The sequence below is a fragment of the Peromyscus eremicus genome, chromosome 23 (assembly GCF_949786415.1).
Source record: "Peromyscus eremicus chromosome 23, PerEre_H2_v1, whole genome shotgun sequence".
Taxonomy (NCBI): domain Eukaryota; kingdom Metazoa; phylum Chordata; class Mammalia; order Rodentia; family Cricetidae; genus Peromyscus; species Peromyscus eremicus.
Window position 1 is genome coordinate 9,765,067 of NC_081438.1, and position 22,728 is coordinate 9,787,794.

The following is a 22,728-nucleotide window of genomic DNA, read 5'->3' on the forward strand; positions in this document are numbered from 1 at the left end:
ATGTTTGTCCAGAGGTTGATATTGAGTGGCTCCCTTGATTGCCTTCCATTCTGCTCCCTGAGGCTGAACCTGTCTCCGAAGCCAAAGCACTTGGAATCTGCCGGTCTAGATGACTAGCTTACCCCGGAATTCCCATCTCGGCCTCCCCAGTGCTGGGATGACAGGCATCCTCCATGACTGCCTGAGTTCTTATGTGGGTGACTCTGGTCCTCAGACTTGCACAGAGAGGGTTTTATCCACTAAGCCATCTCCCCAGCCCCTTTCCTCATATAATTTTGATATTTAAAAAAAAGAATTCCAAAGATGTTCATTATAGACTGATTATGTTGCCTCAAAAATCCTAATTTGAAGCCCCAATCCTACATGCCTCAGAATGAGGTTATATAGGAGGAGGAGGAGGAGGAGGAGGAGGAGAAGAAGAAGAAGAAGAAGAAGAAGAAGAAGAAGAAGAAGAAGAAGAAGAAGAAGAAGAAGAAGAAAGAAGAAGAAGGAGAAGAAGGTACAATTATAATAAATAAGGGCAGGCCCTACTCAGAACTGATGGGTGCCCTGTAGGAGGAAACTGGGATGTGTGGAGAGACAGTAGGTCATAAAGTCCAGCAGAACAGCCACCGGATGTGACCAGTGGACACCTGTCTGCTAACCAAGAAGAAAAGCCCCACCAGAAACAACCCTCTTGGGACCTTGTTCTTGGACTTCTGGACTCTAGACTATGGGAAAAGAAATGTGTGTCGTCTTAGCCACACATCTGCAGCATTTTGTAAGACAGCACAGTGTTCTGCATTTCTAAAAGAGCAGACCACACATCCAAAGAGAAATCTAAGCCCTCACCTCCTTGCTCCATCACCACCAAGTCTCGCCACCGGGCCGAGCTACCATGGTCTCTTCGTCGTCGTTGTCTTAGTTTCTTTTCTGCTGCTGAGACAGACTATCTGGCAGAGGCAATCTAAGGAAAGGTTTATTTTGGCTTTTGCAAAGGAATCTCCACGGGAAAGCCTGGCATTGTTTAGTCTTGCAAATTTGACAGAAGCCAGGCTAGCCCATGGGGGAACAGTTCTTAACTAATGATTGGTTAATGTGGGAGGGCCCAGCCCACTGTGGGTGGTGCTACCCCTAGGCAGGTGAACCAAGTTGTCTGCTTCCGTTCCTACCTCCAGATTCCTGCCTTGGCTTCCCTCAATGGACTGTGACCTGGCTGCATAAACCAAATAAAGCCTTTGGTCATGGTCTTTATCACAGCAATAGAAACCCAACTAAAACAGGCCTCCTCTGCACCACCCCTACCTTCCCCCTTTTCTTCTATGAAAAGGACAAGGTTTATGCTTCAAGACCCAGAAAAAGGAAGATGGAGAAGACACAAAGAGCAGTCAATCATGGTGAATGTAGACAGCAACCTAAACAATTTAAGCACAATTATGCTGCTGCTGTTGTTTTAAGACAGGGTCTCAGGTAGCCCAGGCTGGCTTCGAACTTCCCGTATTGCCAAGGATGACCTTGAATTTATGATCCTCCAGCCTCCATCACTCCAATGCTGGGATTACAGACAAGGGCCACTTTGCCTGTTCTATGTGGTGCTGGGGGTGGAACCTGGGGTTTCATGAGTACGTACCAGCTGAGCTGCGTCCCAAGCCCTGCGTAGACATTTTTAATTCCATTTACAATTGTGAGGTTAGTTTTTGTCGCCAACTTGATATAACTGAGAGTCTTCTCAGAAGAGGGAATCTCAACTGAGGGATGGCCCAGATCAGATGGGCCTGTGGCCATGTCTGTGGGGCACTGTCTTGATTGATGGTTGATGTAGGAGGGACCAACCCACCCCTTGGCAGGTGGTCTTAGGTTGTGTAAGAAAGGCTGCTGAACACCAGGCAGGGAGAACAAACCGCTGAGCAGCCGTCTTCCATGGTTCCTGCCTCTGCTCCTGCTTGAGTTCCTGCTCCTTTTTCCTTAGGGGTGGACTGTGACCTGGATGTGGAAGCCAAATAAACCGTTTCCTCTCCACATTGCTTTGAGTCCTGGTGTTTATCAAAGCAACAGAGAAAGCAGACTGAGACAGCAATCTTCTAGTTTACAGATGAGAAAAACAAAAACCCAAAGAGGTCCCCTTGTCCCACACCCCAGCCTCCAAAGTCCTACAGCTGGGAAATCATGAAAATCAACTAACTGAGATAATAAAGGCTTCCTTTAAAATAAGACTGCGGTAGGGGGAGGGGCTGGAGAGCGGTCGGGAGACCCATGCTCTGAATTCTTCTCCAAGTGCCGCAGCAGCACCCTTGAGGCTATCTTGGTGCTGACAGCGCCAAGAGTGTCTGGTGCGAGGCTGGGGAACCATGCCTCTGTTCCAGGAAATTCCCTGGGCACCTCCTGAAATGGGCCCAAGTTCTCTCTATTTGAGAAAAAGAGTCCCAAGGTCACGATCAAGACCCACGACCTCAATAGGAGCCTCCTGGAGGGCAAGGGGGCATCCCAGCTCCCAGACCCCATGTATGTTCCAGTCTCTCTACTCTTTGCCCTTGAGTACACACCTTGGGGGGGGCGCACCTTGAGAACACACATCATTGCAGACCCAGGCTTCCAGCTGCTACTTCTTCCTTTTCCTCCTCCTCCTCCTCCTTCCTCTTCTTTTATGAGACAGAGTTTCTTTGTGTGCCCTTGAACTAGCTCTGTAGACCAGGCTGGCCCTCGAACTCACAGAGAGCCACCTGCCTGGCTTCCAGCTTCTTGCTGGGCTCAGTTGATTTGAAGTATTGGTGGCGATGGGAAGGGAGGAGTGCAGATTAAGGAGAGGTGGAGCTGGGCATTCATGTCCTGCCATCTCCCTAGAGGGGCTGTGAGGCACCAGGACTCCACATCAGGCAGCCCAGCATCACATGTATATCTAAACATTCTACTATCAAGCCCCTGATGTCCAAGGGTGAGGGGCGCCCCCACTGTTGCTAGCTTGAGAAAAGCACCCTTGTGTTACATCTACCCAAGCTGAATGGATGGTGGGGAGGGATGGTTTCTTGCCTCCAGCCTCAGGCATACATTAAAATTGCAACTAGAATGTAATGGTGCTGAGTGAGGGCTCTTGGGAGTTTTGCTGTGCTGAAGATGGACCCAGGGCATCTTGCAGGCTAGGTGAGCACTCTACCATTGACCTACATCCTGGTTCATTGTATTTATTTTTTCTCAGGTCGTGTTTTGCTCATTCGTCAACTCCTCACCTGATCTTGACTGTAGGCTTCTGAAACCTCTCCCGAATGGATCTCAGCTGAGCAGGCTGATCAATAGGGCAATCTCACCAACACCTCCAAGTTGTTGGGTTTTGCAGGATTGGCAGCTGGGCCCTGGGTTGGTCTCAGGCAGAATGATCCTGTCCCACAAGATGGCTCCTCCCCCCAGTGCTGGGATTAAAGGTGTCCCTGCTCCTCATTGTATTTATTTTTCAATGAGACAGGGTCTCACACAGCTCAGACTCACTTTGAACTCCCTGTGTAGCTGAGGATGACCTTGAATTTCTAATCCTCCTGCCTCCCCCTCCCCAGGACTGGAACTGCTGATGTGTGCAGTGTTGGGGATCGAACTCAGGGCTTCATGCATGCTAGGCAAGCTCTTTACCCACTGAGCCACAGCCCCAAATGCAGGTTCCCTCCAGACTCCAGGCATCATCTCCATTATGTCCTGTTGGTACAGTTAGGTCCCAGGATCCATCCAAATTCAAGGAAAAGGGATACAGACTCCAGCCCTTCAGAGGAGCCAGAAGTTCAGTGCAGAGGGGCATGCTGGGAATTTCTGCTACCATTCTCAAAGCCACCAAGTTTACTTCCTGTGCCTGGACTGGTAACTCAATATGAGTTGTGAAAGTGGGACTCTCACCTCTGCTTCCACTGTGCTTGTGGGGCTAATTAATCTTAGATCTCTCAATAGCTGTGGACAAATGTGAAGTTGAACCCAGAGTCTAACCTAACTCCGTTCTCTTTGTCACAACGAACTTGAGGTCTCTCTATAACTCACCGGGAAGTCCGTGCACCCCATTACAGTCACTGGTCTTCATTGGTCCGTCAAGCCGAAGTTCATAGCAGTTGAGTAACTTTCTTCAACGTCACACAGCATACCTGGATAGTAAAGGAATTGAACTCCTCATGCCTAGATGTCCAATAGTTTTCTTTTTCAACACTTAGTACTTGGGAAAACATGCCTTTAACTCATCTCTGATCTGCATCCTTGGCCAGAGAAGCTGTAGAAGCCAGAGAAGTACCTCAGTTTCCCTCCAGGTGGCAGGTGGAAGCTGGGCATCGCTCCAGGTTGCCTGGCCCTTCTTCCAGGTGCACCTCGGGCACTAATGAGTTAACTGGCTGGCGAACCTGCTGTGGAACCTCACTAGCGATATAATTACAGAGAATCACCACCCGGGCCTTCTGGGAAGGGTTTTGTTAGAAGTAGGTAAATAAACAATGTCCTGTGGTCTCCTCACCCTGTGGGCTGATTAACTCTTGCTGAGACTGTTCCCCAGTGACTGAGGTGAGAGAGCGCCCCACCACCAGCCCAAACTCCCACTTGTTGGGGTTCCAAAGTCTCCCCAGGGCCTCTCCCAGCCCAGAGCCCAGCCTGTCCCGGGAGGACATCCCCCTCGAGGTAAGTCCATTGCCCCTGCTGGGAGCCTGGTGAGACCCCATCCAGTTGCTGAGTTAACCACCCACTACAGAATTCCTGGGTAGAAACCAGCCAGGCAAGCCTGATTTATTGCCTTTTAAAGTCTCCCTCGTCTTCCATTAGCCCTACTTCGACTGCCTCTATCTCTCATCTCCGTCTCCCCACTTATGCGCTGTAACCCCGAGTTGGGTGTTTTCCCATTAGCCCTGAGGTCTGAGCTGCCGAGACCTTTGCTGAGTCCCGCTTATCTCCCGCTGAGCATCTCTCCGCTTCTCCCACAAGCTGCCAATCTCCTCTCCACTTCTGAGAACTGAACAGAGCCTCTGGGGTGCTTGCTAAATTGACCTCTCTATTGGGTGACTCATCACCCCTGGGAACCCAAGTCTGTTCTTTCACTCTAAGCCATTTCGTGCCTCGGATGACCATCCCACACCCAGGTCGTGTGGCTTCCACAGTCTGCCACCCTGGTCCCCCACGCAAACATCTCCACAGCATGACATTGCTCAAGATCAGAGTCTTGACTCTGAGCCCGGGGATCAGCAGGTCCCAGGTGATATGGTCTCCTAACAGAGGACCCCAGAGTGACCAATCCTGACCCTGTGACTTCTTGGATCTGTGACTTGGGGTAAGTGACCCAACCTGTCTGTTTTTTAGTTTCCTGGTCTGTAAAATAAAAACAACCCCACACCATGTATCCTTGGTGGTGGATGTAAGGCTGGAATGACACCGTTAATGACTGTGAATCAAGTGTTTGACATGGCCACGGTGATGGTACAGAGGAACGTTTGAGCCAGAAGTAGTGGCTCATACCTGTAGTCCCAGGGCTCCAGAGGGGGAAGCAGGAGGATCAGGAGTTTAAGGCCAGCCTGGGTTACATAGTGAGGACCTGGCCTCAAAGCAAAAACAAAATGAACCATCACTGTGTGCCAATGCAGCATCAGGTGGGGACCTGTGTACCTTGCTTCACCTCCCCTGGTTCAAGCCACCAGGTGATTTACCATCTATTCAGAGACCTCTTTTTTTTTTTTTTTTTTTTTTTTTTAGATTTCTTTTTTAATTATATGTATGAGTGTGTGGGTCTGAACATGTGAATGCAGATGTCCAAGAAGCCAGAGGCATCAGATCCCCTGGTACAGAAGTTACAGGCAGTTGTGAGCCACCTAATATGGGTACTGGGGATTGAACTTGGGTTCTCTGCAAGAGTAGTCTTTACCACTCATGAGCCCTTTGGGGGGTTTTGTTTGTTTGTTTGTTTGGGTGGGTGGTTTTTGTTGTTGTTGTTGTTGTTGTTGTTGTTTTGAGACAGGGTTTCTGTGTGTTGAGCTAGCTGTCCTAAAACTCACTTTGAAGACTATGCTGGCCTCGAATTCACAAAGACAAACCATGATCAAAAGGAAGAACAAGCCAGTGGTGGTGGCACATGCCTTTAATCCCAGCACTTGGGAGGCAGAGCCAGGTGGATCTCTGTGAGTTTGAGGCCAGCCTGGTCTACAGAGCAAGATGCAGGACAGGCACCAAAGCTACACAGAGAAACCTTGTCTCGGAAAAAAAAAAAAAAAAGGAAGACCAAAGAAGGTACATCTTGTATTGGTCAGCTACTGCTGTGAGACAAACAGCCAGAAAGAAAAAAAAAATCAAGGCTTTCAATCAGAGGCCTTTGTTACACTGTCTCCAGACTTGGGCTGATCTTGGCTGAGTTCAGCAAGGCTCTTCTGTCAGCTTATAGTTGCAGCCTGGGCTCCATTCCGTGTCCTGAGGCCTGAGAAATGGCTCATGAGGTAAAGAGGCTTACTGCCAAGTCTGACAACCTGAGTCAGTTCCCCCCAGGATCCACGTAGTGGTATAACACCAATTCTCACGTGTGCTCTGTAGCCAGTGCACCCCCCACCCGAGACACACACACACACACACACACACACACACACACACACACACACACACACATAAATAGATAAATAAGTAAACATAATTAAAAAAAAAAAGCAGCAGAGACGTAGAGGACAAGTGGCTTTGCGCTCTGTCTCTTACAACCTTGGTTGAGAACTGGTCTGCCGCCATTTTTGCCCAGCTTTAATGAACCCAAGCAGATTGTATCAACCTTCAACTCTAAAGTCAGGTGTGGGGTTACCAAGTTACCCACCAGGAGCAAGGCACAGGAGTGTGGACTGGGGAAGGGGAGAGGAGCAACAATTCAAATTATCAAAAGGTGAAAGTAAGTGTGTAGGGGGAGACAGCTAATGAGATAAATTGATCCAAAGCAGAAGGAGTATTAAGAGTCTGCCGGGCCTCCCAAGTCTAATAACTACTGTTTTGCTTTGTTTTGTTTTTTCAAGACAGGGTTTCTCTGTGTAGCCTGTCCTGGAACTTGTTCTGTAGACCAGGCTGGCCTTGAACTCAGAGATCTGCCTGCCTCTGCCTCCCAAAGCTGGTATTAAAGGCGTGTGCTATCACACCCAGTCTAATAATTATTATTTTTTAAATCTTCCTCCCGCCAGTGGTGGTGGTGCACGCCTTTAATCCCAGCACTTGGGAGGCAGAGCCAGGTGGATCTCTGTGAGTTCGAGGCCAGCCTGGGCTACAGAGCAAGATCCAGGACAGGCTCCAAAGCTACACAGAGAAACTCTGTCTCGAAAAACAAAAGCAAACAAGCAAAGAAAAAAATTCCTCCTAATGGCGGATGATGATTCAGTCTGAACTTTAAAATGATCCGTAGCCATTCCGTGGAAACACATCAGAGAAAGGATGGAAATGCCACACGTGGGTTCTGATCTGAGGCTGCCTGAATGTGTATGACCTCACAGTTACGTCCTCCTCCCCATTTCCGTGGTTGGCTCTTCCTTGGAGAAGGAACGGGACACCCTAAATCTGTCTTTCAGCACCCCCAGAAGAGCAGCTTATCTATCATCTACTGGAACCGGCACAATCCATTCTCTTGCGTCACCTCACAAACTCCCTGCACAGCCACACTTTTTCCAGCTTGGAGAGGGGAGGAGAGAGACTTGCCGTGTTCTGCCAATATCAATTAATTTCTCTCCCAAGAGGTGTCTCCCTCATTGTCATAATCACCATATAAGAATAACAGCTTCCAAACACCCTACAGTTTCAAGCAAGCCCAGGATTTTTCTCCAAGCCCCACCCCCACCCAGAGGGAGAGCCGGGAGCTTTGGCCTCAGTTCCTGGGTGCTGAGGACTGGGAAGAGCCTCTGGCTGCCTTTGCTCACTCCATCAGAATGGATGAGTCTGAAGCGGCTATTTTTCCGCTCAGCACGCAAAGCTCATTTTTCCTGCCAGCTTGTCCCTTTGCCTGGACCATGAAATTCCAATCAATAAGACTAAGGGATGTGCTGGTCTTCTAAAGCTCTTGCCCAGGTGGGGAGACCACTGTCCTCAGAGCTGGTGGGTTCGGAAACACAATCGAATCCCCTGTGTCTCCATCGCAGGCATCACCTCCCTACCCTTCTTGCCTGGAAACATTCCTGACAGTCCCTGGCTTCCCTCTGTCGAGAGAAGCATCCATCTTAAGGCTAATCAGCCAGAAAAACCTGTTTTCCAGCTGAACCTCACTATTTTCCACCAAGACACAGAAAGAGTGGCACTTGAGTGGTTTAAACAACCACGAAACTCCCCCCCTCCCCACCGCCGCCCCCGCACCCCCTTGGGAGTCAGGAGTAAGTACAGCCTCGTATTCTTACTCTGTCACAGAGACACCACACATTAGACTACATGCCTTAAGTTTGCTCTGGTCAGGGAGAAACAGGGTAGGAAATATATGCGGTGGTCAAGCCAGAGAAGGCAGGCCAGCCCAGCGGGAGTGGAAACCTGCAAGCTGGAGAGATCTCTCCTAGACACTTCTCTTTGTCAGTCTTTCTGAATGAAAGGGGGAAGATTTACTGCCAGGCTTAGTCAGCCGTATTTTACAGCCATTTCAAATGGATTCGAGACAGTAGGGTAGCCGGCTGTGCTGGCCACAGAGGGGCCATAGAAGGCTCATTTTTTTTTTTTTTAAGAGACCCATCCAACATCACGGACACAGTAAAGTGGTGTTCTTGGCCAGAGAAGAAGAAGAAGGATTGGGCTGGAACCTTCGGAGGCCAGCGCTATTAAACACATGGCCAAATTGCTGAGGGTTTTAAGATGTAAAATGTTCTCGGTAGCTCTTGGTCAGCCCGGCCCTTTCTGTCCACTTAGCAAGATCTGTTTGCAGTGCAGGCAGAAGTCTTGATTGATGGGGTACCACATTTATTATTGATAAAGAGGGAGGGGGGCAAAACTAGCTCAAATCTGAATAACACCACACGGTTACTGTTTATGGAGTAGATACCTGTAGTTAGCTCTAGCTGCTGTTCGCTGGCTACCATCACCCTCCAGACTGCCCACATTGTCTAACTCCGTCTCTCTTCTTAAGATAAAGCTGATGTCCTCTGTGGGGCACAGTGGCTCATGACTGTAATCCTAACACCAGGGAGGCAAAGGCAGGAGGATGACCATGAGTTCAAAGCCAGCTGGGGATACAGAGTGAGACCAGCCTGTAACTGCCTAAAAAAGAAGGGAGGAGGAGGAGAAAAAAGAAATAAGGAAAGAAAAGAAAACACACCTTAATTATTGAATCAAAACGAACAATTAAAAGGTATCTGTAAATAGCTGGGCAGTGATGACCCACACTTTTTGTTTTGGTTTTTTGGTTTTTCGAGACAGGTTTTCTCTGTATAGCTTTGGAGCCTGTCCTGGATCTTGCTCTGTAGACCAGGCTGGCCTCGAACTCACAGAGATCTGCCTGACTGTGCCTCCCAAGTGCTGGGATTAAAGGCATGCACCACCACCACCCGACTGACCCACACCTTTAATCCCAGCACTCAAGGCAGAGCCACGCAGATCTCTGAGTTCAAGATCAACCTAGCCTACAAAGTGAAACCTTGTTTTGTTTTGTTTCCTTTAAGTAATAATAATAATAATAATAATAATAATAATAATTTATTATTATTAGAGGAGAGCCAATGAGAAAAAGACATCTAACATTGACCTCTACCTTTCACAGGCACACATGCATGTACACGCACACACATACCCACACTAACCAGTTTGTATACTTCACACACAACACGCACCACATTAAATAAATTTTTTTTTAAAGAAGGTTAATAAGAATAAATCAGCCAGGCATGGTGGCTAACACCTTTTTGTTGTTGTTGTTTTCTACGACAGGGTTTCTCTGTGTAGCTTTGAGCCCTTCCTGGAACTCGCTTTGGAGACCAGGCTGGCCTCGAACTCACAGAGATCCACCTGCCTCTGCCTCCTGAGTGCTAGGATTAAAGGCGTGTGCCACCATCGCCCGGCGGTGGCAACACCTTTAATCCCAGCACTCAGGAAACAGAGGCAGGCGGATCTCTGTGAGTTCAAAGGCACTCTGGTCTACATAGCAAGTTGTAGGACGACAAAAGCTACCTAGAGAGATCTTGTGTCAAAATTTCAAACAAACGAACAGAAACAAGAATCAATGAAAAAAAAAAAAAACCCTTTGGCATGAAAAATATGTTTCAGATAACCGAAGAAAACGATTAGGCTTGTAGCTCAGTAGACTGATGGCCTAGCACATCCAAGGCCCCAGGCTCTGTCCCCAGCAAAAGAAGGAAATGGCACACGATCCTCTGGCAGCCCTGCCTGCCCTCCTGAGGTCTGCCTTCACCCCACAGGGGTCTAGGAGAGTTGGGGTAGTTCTAAGGAATGAGAAAAGTTGAAGGGCACCACCGCTGTCTGCGAAGCCTGCAATCTTCTTCCTGGGTGTGCACCACGATTTCTTTCTGCTGTATAAACAGGCCATTAATGCCTTTCGAAGAGGTACAGACACACCTCCACTGCAGAAAGCAAGCCCCTGCCAGATCCCCCGGCTTTAATTCTGCTGTTAACACTCCTCGTCGGGGCGCAGGCAGAAGGAGTAAATCCCCTCCTTCAGGAGGCAGAGCTGCTGCGGGCTATGTGGTTTGTTTAAACAACAGCCAGGGCTGAAGCACCCCCCCCACCCCACCCCACCCCCGTTTGCTATCAGGGAGTGGGGACTTGAAATTGAAAATGAGCAACAACAAAAAAGACTGTCCCCCTCCCCTAAGGCAGTTTCCGGTTTGTAAATATCATCACTTTGGATCCCCCAAATGGACCGGGGGTGGGGTGGGGGGGGCTGGCTGGGCCAGAGGAGTCTGCCTTTGCTTTTTGCAGGACCTGTGAAGGGCAGGGAGGAGGAGGGACATGGAGACAGTGTTATAGAACTGCAGAGGTTGCCTTTGCCTAGAATCCCCACCGGTCTCTAGAGTTAGGACCTGAGAGGGAGGTCCTCACCAAGCCCAGACACTTTACGGGCAGGCCAGAGACTGGGAGACTATATATGCTTATTTAGGTATTTATTGATTAATTTCTTTCAAATTCTATTTTTCTTTTTTAAAGATTTATTTAATGTGTACGAGTGTTTTGCCTACAGGTATGTCTGTGGACCTTGGGTGTGCCTAGTGCCTGAGGAGGCCAGAAGAGGGTGTCAGGTCCCTCAGAACCAACTTCCAGAGGGTTGTGAGCCGCCCTGTGGGGCCTGGGGATTGGTTCCTCTGGAAGAGCAGCCAGTGTTCTTAAAGGCTGAGCCACCTCCGCGGCTCCTGGTTTTGTTTTGTGAAACTTGGTCTCATGTGGTCCAGGCTGGCCTCAAACTTATCTTTTCTCATCCTCCTGCCTCCAAGCCCCAAGTGCTGGGATTACAGGAGTGTACCCCTTTTATGCAGTTCTGGGAATCCATCAAATTCAGCATTCACTCTACCAACTCACCTACGTCTTCAATCCCACCACCACTACCACTTTTTTTTTTATTATTTAAATAAACTCTTGATGAGTTTCCCAGGCTGGTCTTGAACTCCTGACCCTCTTGCTTCAGCTTTCCAAGTACTGATAGAACAGGCCTCATCACCATGCCCAGCTTATACGTTTATTTTTTAGTGTTATCCTTCCTAATATCCATCTTGGGTTTTGTTGTTAGTGGTGGTTTAGATATGGTCTCAGTATGTTGCCCAGCTTGGCAAGGAACTCAACTGACTACAGAAATCAGAGGCACATCACAGAGGACACTGTAGGGACACAAATGACTAGAGTCATTATGACTTTAGCTCTTGGAGTCTGTTTTTTGTTTGTTTTTTTTGTTTTTTCTATTTTCAAATTTCAGTTAAAAAGGAGGAAAGAGGGAAGGGTGATGGGGAAAGTCACTCAGCGGCCGAGTGCTTATTGGCTTCCCCAGCACCAGGATTCGGGGAGGTGGGCGGAGGCAGGTAGATGAAGAAGAGACAGAATGAGACACAGTGTGGATGCCTTGTCTGCATCTAGGCTGGGACTGATCTAATGACAGAGGCAGAGGAGGCACTAGGGCCATGTGGAGGGGATGCACATACCAGGAGTATTTCATACAGTTGCACAATCATTATCTTCCAGGTTGCCTGTGATAACTGCAGCTCTGTTCCTTCAAAGCACCATCCTCCTCATCTGAAGATGCGCACTAAAGGATCTCAGATAAAATGATGCCTGTGTGACTTTACATCATAGCAACCCTTTGGGGACAGATACCAGTGAGACAAGATCAGTCATGGGGTGAGTTGGTAATTTTAATGTCGAATGATGGGTATATAGGAGTTCATTCCCCTAACCACTCTACTTTTTCATGTTGAAAACACTGCAATAAAAAAAGAAAAGGAAGAAGAGAGAGAGAGAAAGAGAGAGGGGAAGGAAGGAAGACAGAAAGAAAGAGAGAGGGAGGGAGAGAGGGAAAAAGGAAGAAAGGAAGAAAGAAAGAAAGAGAGAGAATGAGAGAGAAAGAAAGAAAAGAAAGAAAGAAAAAGAAAGAAAGAAAGAAAGAAAGAAAGAAAGAAAGAAAGAAAGAAAGAAAGAAAGAAAGTCAGCAAGCAATCAGGAGGCAGAGGCAAGTCGATCTTTGTGCGTTCGAGGCCAGTCTGGTCTACAGAGCGAGTTCTAGGACAGACTCCAAAAAAAGCTACACAGAGAAACCCTGTCTTTAAAAGAAGAAAATCTGAAGGCTATGGAGATGGCTCACCTGGTAAAATGCTTGCCACACAAAGCGTTGGAGAACTGAATCTGATCCCCAAAACCTGTGTAAAAAAGTATCCATCCGGCAACACCTGTCTATAACCCCAGCACTAGGGAAGGGCACAGAGAGGGGCGGTCCCTGAGGCTCACTAGCTAGCCAGTCTAGCTTCAGGCTCAGTGAGAGACCTTGTTATAAATAAATAAATAAATAAATAAATAAATAAATAAATAAATAAATAAATAAATGAAGCAGAGGGCTGACTGGCTGGCTCAGCAGGTAAGGATGCTTGCCACCAAGTCTGAGGACTTGAGTTTGATTCCTGGGACCCACCCACCCAGAGTAGAAGGAGAGCTCTGGTTCCCACAAGTTGTCCTGTGACCTCTATACACACACACACACACACACACACACACACACACACACGTAAACAAACGGTGGGGAAGTTTAAAAGGAAAAAAAAAGGTGAACAACTGAGGAGGATCCCAATGTTGACCTTTGGCCTCCACAAACAAATGTGTACATGTGCACACATACACAGTGTAGCTGGGCACAGTGATCTATACATTGAGGAGGCTAAGGCAAGAGGATCTGCATTTGAGGCCAGCCTGGGCTACATATTGAGACCCTGACTTGAAAAAAGAGGGAGGGGGTAGAGGAGAGGAGCGGGAGAGAAAAGGCAGGAAGAGGAGGGTAAGGGAGGGCAGGGGAGAGAGAGAGAAAAGGGGAGGAGGATGCTTGGGGTGTGACTCAGTGGTGGAGAATTTATCCTTCCGCACCCACCCTGCCCAGGTTCCATCTCCATCATGGAAATAAACAAGAGAGTGACGCCAGGGCAAGCGAGGAGTAGCTTCCTCGGGTGTCTCTCTTCCACAGCGCTGGAGCCCTGATCCATTTACTTTCCCTCCTTCTAACTTCTAATGATCCCTTAAACCAGCCTCCCAAGCCCCCCCTGTCTCCCCTCCGCTATTCCCCCGGCTGTTTAAACTGCTATCTCTCCTTGGAAGTTAAGATTGCTGTCCTGGGGCCATTTCCAACCCTCTGTACAGAAAAGGCATTTGACTAAAGTACCGAGCTTGGCCGTGGAGAAGGCTTAGCCAGACCCTGGTCTTTGTGAAGGGATTACCCAGAGCTAAGGCAGGACTTGTCTGCAGATCCTTTGGGGCAAAAAGCTCTGGAAAGGTGTTTGGTGGGGGATGGGGCAGCGGGAGCTAAGCTAGCCTTGTATAAAGAGAGAAAATTAAAAATTGAGAAGGGACACTCAGAACTCACTCCGGGGGTGCAGCTGGGGTGGAATTTTTAGTTACATTATCTTTTGCTTTGGAGGCAGAGTCTTAACTATACATACAGCCCCAGGCTGGTCTCAAACTGGCCATCCTCCTGCCTCACCTCCCAAGTGCTAGGCTTTTAAGTGTGTATTGCCGTGTTGGCCGGATCTAAAGTTTTATTTTGAACTCTGTGCATGCTCACGCACATGCATGTGAGTTCTGGTGCTTAAGAAGGCCAGCAGCGTGGAAATCCCCCTGAGCTGGGGTCACAGGTGGTTGTGAGCCACCTGTTGTGGATGCTGGGAACTGAACCTAGGTTGTCTACCTGAACAGCAAGTGTTCTTAATGACTGAGCCATCTCCAGCTCCCGAATTTGGTTTATTTGGGTTTGTTTGAGATTGGGTTTCATGTAGCTCAGGCTAGTTTTTTGTTTTGTTTTGTTTTGTTTTGCTGTTTTTTCAAGACAGGGTTTCTCTGTGTAGCTTTGGTGCTTTTCCTGGAACTTGCTCTGTAGACCAGGCTGGCCTCGAACCATGGAGATCTGCCTGTCTCTGCCTCCGGAGTGCTGGGATTAAAGGCGTGCTCCACCGCCGCCCGGCTAAGAGGAAGTTTTTTTGTTTTTGTTGTTGTTTATTTGTTTGTTTTTCGAGACAGGGTTTCTCTGTGTAGCTTTGCGCCTTTTCTGGATCTCGCTTTGCCAGGCTAGTTTTGAACTCGATATGAAGTTGAGAATGACTTCCTGCTTCCATCTCCTGAGTTCTGGGCTTACAGGTGTGACCACCATATCCAGTGTATATGGCTCTGAGGATGGAGCCCAGGGATTCCTGCCTACTAGGCATGCTCTCTACAAACTGAGCTACACCTCCAGCCTAGCTCCTGTTTGTATAGAGATATCTAGACATACTGTATTATTTTCCAGTGTTTCGTGAGGCTAGAGAAGCACTCTACCACTGAGTTGTACCCCTAGCCCTGTTTTTGTTTTGTTTTTTTTCCATTGTCTTGCTTTTGGGTTTTTATTTTGGTTTTTTGGGGTTTTGTGTGTGTGTGTGTGTGTGTGTGTGTGTGTGTGTGTGTGTGTGTGTGCCCTGTGTGTCCTATACTTCTTTTTCTATTTTTTTTTAAGATTTATTTTTGCCAGATGGCAGTGGCACATGTCTTTACTCCTAGCACTCAGGAGACAGAGGCAGGTAATCTCTGTGAGTTCAAGGCCAGCCCTGTCCACAGACTATTTTATTATATCTGCTGGCATGTATGTCTGTGTGAGGGTGTTGAATCCCCTGGAGCTGGAGTTAGAGACAGTTATGAGCTGCCACATGGGTGCTGGGTGCTCTGGAAGAGCAGACAGTGCCCTGACCATTGAGCCATCTCTCCAGCCCCTATTTTTTATTATTTTCAACTATGTGTATGTGTGTGTCTGCACGTGAGTATTTTCATGAGAGTCTGAGGTCCAGATGTATCAGATCCCCCTGGAGCTGGAGTTACAGGCAGTTATGAGTTACCTAGTGCAGGTGCTGGGAACCAGATCCGTATCCTTTGAAAGAGCAGTAAACACCCTTAACCACTGAGCCATCTCTCCAGCCTGTTTCTGTCTCTATCATCATTCTCTGGGCCTTTCTCTTGTCTCTCTCAAAGGACATCTCCCCCAGCATATATTAGAACCCTCTCTATCAGAATCCTATGACTTCAAAAGCTGTAGGAGAGCCAGAGATAAGGTGTCCCTTTCTCTCCTTGCCTTGGAGTCAGTACCCCCATTGGCTTTTGAGTCTAGATGTTTGATTCCAAGTCCAACTTGATGCCTTTTCTGCCCTCTCCCCCCAACCCCTGTCTGCCCATATCTTCTCCAGCCCCTCAGGGTAAGAAGGAGACGACTATCAGATCCATCCAGGAAAAAGAACTCTGGAATGAAGGGTCATTCCTCAGCCCTGGACTGTCCCTGGGAAGCAGGGCCAGCAGAAGACCCCTCCAATGACAGGGATTTCAGATTCCTCGATCCTGGGGGCCTCCTGTCTCCCAAGGCAGTTGAGCAAAGCTGTGTACCCCACTCCCAGGAGGTCATTCACTACTGCTGCCCAGCTCTTTTTTTTTTTTTTTTTTTTTTTTTTTGGCTTTTCGAGACAGGGTTTCTCTGTGTAGTTTTGTGCCTTTCCTAGAACTCACCTTGTAGACCAGGCTGGCCTCGAACTCACAGAGATCCACCTCGCTCTGCCTCCCAAGTGCTGGGATTAAAGGCGTGTGCCACCACCACCCGGCTCGCTGCCCAGCTCTTGTTCAACAGCAGGAGCCTTCTTACCCCCTGCCCAATCCTGTGGGTCATTACAGTCCCTCAGAAGTAAGAGCTACGGCCTCTGGTCCCTGACTAAGAGCTGGGAGCTGTGAAGAAGGTGAAGGATGAGAGAGGCAGATGGGGTGATGGAAAGCAGGGATCAGGGAAGAGAGAGAGAGAGAACGAAAAGAATGGGAGAAAGAAGGCACTTGGAGAGAAGGGCAGAGAATGGCAGACACCGAGAGACAGAAAGAGGCCACTAGCCATCCAGGAGACCAGGAGAGACCTGAGGTCAGGGCAGAGAAAAGGGATGGAGACAAGGAAGAAAGAGAGGGCAAGTCAACCAAGGAAGATGTCTGGTAAGGCAGTGGGAAGAGAGCAACAGACCAGGATGGGGGCGGGGGGGGGGGGGGAGGGGGGGCTGGGTAGAGCACATGAGCAGCAGGATACATGCCCCACACTCAGAGGTAGGTCGAAGATTAGATAGTAGGGTGTAATCCCCTCCGTTAAAGCACAGTTGAGCTGCCCAAACCCACAGGTTCCCCAAGCAGCCTCCATCCCTGGAAGACAGGGCTTCCAAAATCATCAAGAGCATCTAATGCTAGTAACTCAGAAAGCGGTTGGGGTGGGTTGACTCTGGGGACAGGGAGGGACTTCCAGGTACCTCCAAGTTGGCCTTTGGGGTAGAGGGTCAGGGAGTATGCAGCATGTGCTTGGGCGGGAAAGCCAGCTTCCCTTTGTGGTTGGCCCCGCACTGGAGTTGCTCTCCTCCCCCAGCGCATGCAGTGTTGTGGGAGCCCTTGCATGGCTCAGAAGAGGGCTCTCCCCTAGTGTTCTCCCAGAGTGCACTTGGCCAGATGGAGAGGAGATGCCCACCTCCCCAGAGGCTCCTTTTAGAGTGATGAGGTGAAATGGTGGAGAGCCAACCCTTGCCCCATTCTCTTTACTTCTGTACCCCAAGAAAGCATTTTATGATTTAAAGTATTTACTTATTCATTGGTGTGTGTGTGTGTGTGTGTGTGTGTGTGTGTGTGTGTGTGTGTGTTGGGGGTAGGGTGCTGCATCACACCTATGGCGGTCAGAAGATAACTTCATGGAGTAAGTTCTCTCCTTCCAACTTTACGTGGGTCCTAGGGATTGCACTCAGGTCGTCTGGCTTGTGTGGCAATCCCTTTTATCTGTGGAGCCATCTCATAGGTCCAAAGAAGTTATTCTATTAATTTAACTTTTTTAAAATTACATTATTTATTTTTGTGCATATATGTACACATGTAGGACAACCTTCAGAAGTCAGTTCTCTCCTTCCACTAAGTGAGTCCCCGGGAAGGGACATAGGTCATCAGATTTGGCTGCCAATGTCTACCTGGGCCCCAAGAAAGGTATTTTAAAGGAGACATTTTACTGGTAGCAAATAAAAGGACCCCTTCACTTCTTCTTCCTCTCTCCTCTTTCTCTTATTCCTTCTCTCTTTCCCTCTCAAGCACGTGTGTTTGTTTTTCTTTAATAAACAGCAGATAGTTTGTTTTAAAAGAACACAGAGGGAGGGGTGCCTGCAGGGCAGACAGATAAGCACTAGCAGTGTGTGTGTGTGTGTGTGTGTGTGTGTGTGTGTGTGTGTGTGTGTGTCCAGGCCTCTCCAGCAGGTAATAAACAAGGACCTGCTTCAGGTACAGACAGCTGGGCGGGGATGGGGAGGAATGTGAGGGCAGATTTACACCTGTCCTCACAGCTACTATGAGGATGCTTACGGCCTCCAGAAATGACCCTTGGTGCCGACTTGTCTGGAAGCCATCAGCGGGAGTTTTGAAGCAAGAATCTTCAAGTGGGCAGGAGGCTAAGCTCAGCCCCCATGTCCCGTGCCTGCCTGCCTCCCCCATGAGGGTCCCTGGAGCTGAGCCTCCCCACCGTCAGGCAGCCTAGACCCTCTCCTCTTCTATTAGCTGATATCACCACTGATTTTCACTCCCACTGAGGGCTGGGCTCTATGCAGGACTAGCAGCCAGCTTGTAGGCCACTCTTCTCTTTCCCCAGGAGCTGGGTCTGGCCCCACTCCAGCCAGCTCCTTTTCTTGCCATCGGCTGCCCTGGCCTACCGTCCAGACAAATGAGTGGCTGACAATACCCAGATGTCCCTGGAATCCTGCTCCTGGTCCCCACACACTGCTGGCCTGCAGGAGTTGGAGCCTGGGCGGCACTACCCTGCCTGAAACTTGTTGCCACCTCTCAGAGGCTGTTGAAAGCCCCACTCAGCGGAGCCCTTCAGGATGGGGACCCTGGAGCCAGGGCACTCAGAGGGATGTTTGACACCTGCCCTGGGGACTCTGAGTCCCCGACTCTCTGCCCCAGGCTCCATAGAGGTCTAGGAGGGCTGAGAGCGGGGCAGATTACAAACTGTCTAGATACCAGAGAGGACACAGCAGGAGGGATAATACTTTGCAGGATCAGAGATGGCCCAGCCTCCATTGACTCATTGGTAAGATGAGGGGTTGGTGGAAGGACCATAAGGTGCACACTATGGGTGTCTCAGTTGCTCAACACATATATTAAAAGAAAAAATTACTTTTGTAGTGTGTGTGTCTGTGTGTATGCCACATGTGTGGGTGCCCATAGAAGCCAGAGAGGGTATAAGATCCCTTGGAGCTGAATATATATGCAGCTGTGAGCTGGTCCACGTAGGTGCTGGGATCCCAACTTGAGGTCCCTGGAAGAGCAGCCATCTCTTGCTAGTTGACAATGAAAGCCATGGGCAAGTCTCCTTGGATATTGTGGCAGGTTAGTTGTCTCCAAGATCCTCATAAGAACTGGTACTGATATTTTGATGCTAGGTCAGAACCCAGGGTCTTTGGAATGCCAAGTGTGCCCCTCTGCCACTGAGTTGCACACTCAGCTTCTGCAAGCGGCCTCTAGCTGACTTAAGTTATGTAATAACATGTAAGCCAGTGGTTCTCAACTTGTGGGTCATGACCCCTGGGGAGGGTCAAACGACCCTTTTGCGAGGGTCACATATCAGATATCCTTTTTATCAGATAATTATGTTACAATTCATAACAGTAGCAAAATTACAGTTGTGAAGTAGCAACGAAAATAATTTTATGGTTGGGGGGTCACCACAGCGTGAGGAACTGTATTAAAGGGTCACAGTGTTAGGAAGGTTCGGAACCACTGATGTAAGCGCAATGGAAAGGGTAGCTGTTGCCAGGTGTGGTGGCGCACACCTTTGATCCCAGCACTCAGGGAGACAGAGGCAGGCAGATCTCTGTGAGTTCTGAGACAGCCAGAGCTACACAGAGAAACCCTGTCTTGAAAAGCTAAAAAACAAAAACAAAAAAAAAAAAACTTGTGCTGTTTAGGGAATAAAAAGATGATAAACTCTCACGTGTTCTCTATGCATCCAGTTGCTACCCCGTTGCTTCTTTAATCTTTCCCATGTACCCACCATGGCAGACCTGGAAGACAGGAGAGCCTGGTGTAGAGATGAGGACAAAGAAACCAGGGACAGAAGAAAGAAAGCCACAGCCACCAACCAGAGCCTGAGTCTGGCACGTGACTCCGGTCATGGGGGAAGAGCAGAACCACGCGAAGGGAGGAATATGAACTTCCGGATGACTCCGGAAGGACTGACTGGGAAAGCAGAAGTGTCCTCTTCTGGAGCCTGGTGCCCTAGGAAGCAGGTGGCATTTTGCGGGTGAGTTGGCTCATGTGAGTTTTCTAGGGTGTTTACTGGGTGGTGGGGGGGGGGTGTCCTGTGTTCAGATTTAGGGTTTTTGAGACTCTGAGTTTATTTGTACCTCAGCATCCCAGCTAGAGCCTTAAGCTGTCTTGTCTCCACCATCCTGCAAATGCCTCTGTGCCTTTTCCAGACGTGGACAGCGTGGGCAGACTTGAAGGTCTCTGTGGATGCTTCCTCAGGTCAATGAGTTGGTTTCTTTATGTAATAGGTCCCACTAAGACAGGGTCTTACTCTGTAGCCTAGGCCTACCTAAAGCATGAGCTCCTTCTGCCTCTGTCTTCTACATACAAGGACGACAGGCATGCAGCTCCTTGTCAGCTAGACAAATCTTTTTTTAAAAAGACGTTGCAAGATGATGTTCAATAACAGTAATATCAAAATGTAAAGGAAAGTTAGACGTGAAGGAGTGTGTGAGTTTGAAGCCAGCCTGAGCTACATAGAAAGTTCCAGACCAGCCTGTCTAGAGTGGAACCTGTCACACACACACACACACACACACACACACACACACACACACACACACACACAGAGAGAGAGAGAGAGAGAGAGAGAGATGTAACCAACCATCTTAATAAATAAGAAACACAGAACCAATGCAAAGAAGAAAGCCAAGAGATCAGAGCTAAGAGCCTTACCCGCCTGCTGCAACTTTATTAACATACAATTAAAATCACATTTCAGTACAAATAAAATATCACCATACACACACACACACACACACACACACACCCTTTCTACTCAAACATGACACTATACATGGCAAAGTCTCCCCTGCCTCAGCTGTTGGGAGTACACCAAAAATTTAATTTAAAAAATTACTTCCAAGTAGGCTGATGTAGGAGGGTCATGAGTTCAGTCAGTCTGGGCTATATAGCAAATTCCATTCCAACCTGAGCTACACCATGAGACAGTGTCTCAAAAAAAAAAAAAAAAAGCCGGGGTGGTGGTGGCACATGCCTTTAATCCCAGCACTTGGGAGGCAGAGGTAGGCGGATCTCTGTGAGTTCGAGGCCAGCCTGGTCAACAGAGCGAGGCGCAAAGCTACACAGAGAAACCACGACTCGAAAAACCAAAAAAAAAAAAAAAAAAAAAAAAAGCCAGAACCAAACCTACCCAAAATTACCTTTGGGCTGTATAGACAACATATGAATAAATTTTATTTTTAGACCTGGGTCCCATCCACAAAATATCTCATTATTACATATAATCAGATGTCAAAAAAAATCTTGAAAAAGGAAAAAGGAAGGAAGGAAAGAAGGCAAGCAAGGCAATCCTAGTCATCTAACTTGCCCAAGGGCTGAGGATGTAGCTCAGTCGGTAGAGCACCTGCTTAGCATGCACGAAGCTCTGGTTCCAACCTCCAGTACCAGATAGACTGTGGTGGGACACACCTGTAATCCCAGCACTTGGAGGAGTTCAAGGTCATCCTCAGCTCCGCATGGAGTTCCAGGCCAGCCTGAGAAACGTGAGACCCTGTCTCAAAACAACAGCAAAACCTAATACTTAACTACTGAACACTCACGATATGCCCCAAGCTAATTTTGTGATCTGCGACTCCTTGCTACGTCACATGTAGCAGGGGCCTCTTAGTTCCGTTTTTGAAAGGCAACTGAGGCTTATGGAGAAAGGTTAAGGGACTCATCCAGAAGTCCTGAGCTCTAGACCCCACACTCACTGAAGGAGGTGTATCAGAATCTTGTTAGACCCCACAGGCTGGGTCTACAAAAGCATCAATCAACTGGAGCCCACCAGCATACAGAGTCAATTCTGCCTACTACAGAGTGTCTACCTGCCAGATGGGCCCTGGGAGGGCTGCCAGTTAATGACCACAAATAGTTGTGGGTTCCACCTATGGGGCACTACAGTCACCGAAGTTGGTGAATACCATTCCAGATGTGGAAAGGGAGAAGTGTCCAGTGTGTTCCTGGACACGAGGAGAGCTGAGAAGCAAGTGTGAGCCTTTGGGAAGCAACCAGTGGCAGGCTTCAATCCTGAACCCCATCCACACACTGAAGTCCTGTCACCAGCCAGCCCTTTCACAATCCCTTCCCCTGCCTCAATCCTTCTCCCTTCCAAAGGAGCAGAGAAACTGAGGCTCCAAGCACCGCAGAAGCCTGCAGCGCCTCTGGGGGAGTTGAGACCCAGTCTGGAGCCTCCAGAGAGAGGCAGGAAGCTAAACCTAGTACTGCGCAAGCACCTTGGAGCTTTGAGCCAAAGCAACATAGGAAGAAAATGACCTGGTTCAGGCTGCAGTCTGAGACCAGGGTTGCTTCTGCAGCCAGGACGGGAGATGGGTAACTAAGCGTATTCCAGGAGATGGAGGAAGGGCAGACAGCTAGCTACCTGGATGCCTGAAGGGAGTGACTGGGACTCTGACCTTGGCTTTTGAATCTGGGTTTGTGCACCTGGGGAAAGAGAGTTGGAAAGGCAAAGGCACAGGAGAATGAGACTAAGAAAGGAAAGAGCGAGAGAGACTGGGAGATTAAGTCCTTCGCTAAAGGAGTTAAGGCAATTCTGGGGACACTCTTCTTGGCCCTAAACATTTGGTACGAGACTGAGGCAGGAGGGCTGTGGAATCTCGAATTTGGTTCTCAGATCCAAGATGGCTCAAGAAGGAAGAGCTCAGCCGGGGCGGTGGTGGCGCACGCCTTTAATCCCAGCACTTGGGAGGCAGAGTCAGGCGGATCTTTGTGAGTTCGAGGCCAGCCTGGTCTACAGAGCGAAATCCAGGAAAGGCGCAAGGCTACACAGAAACCCTGTCTCGGGGGGGG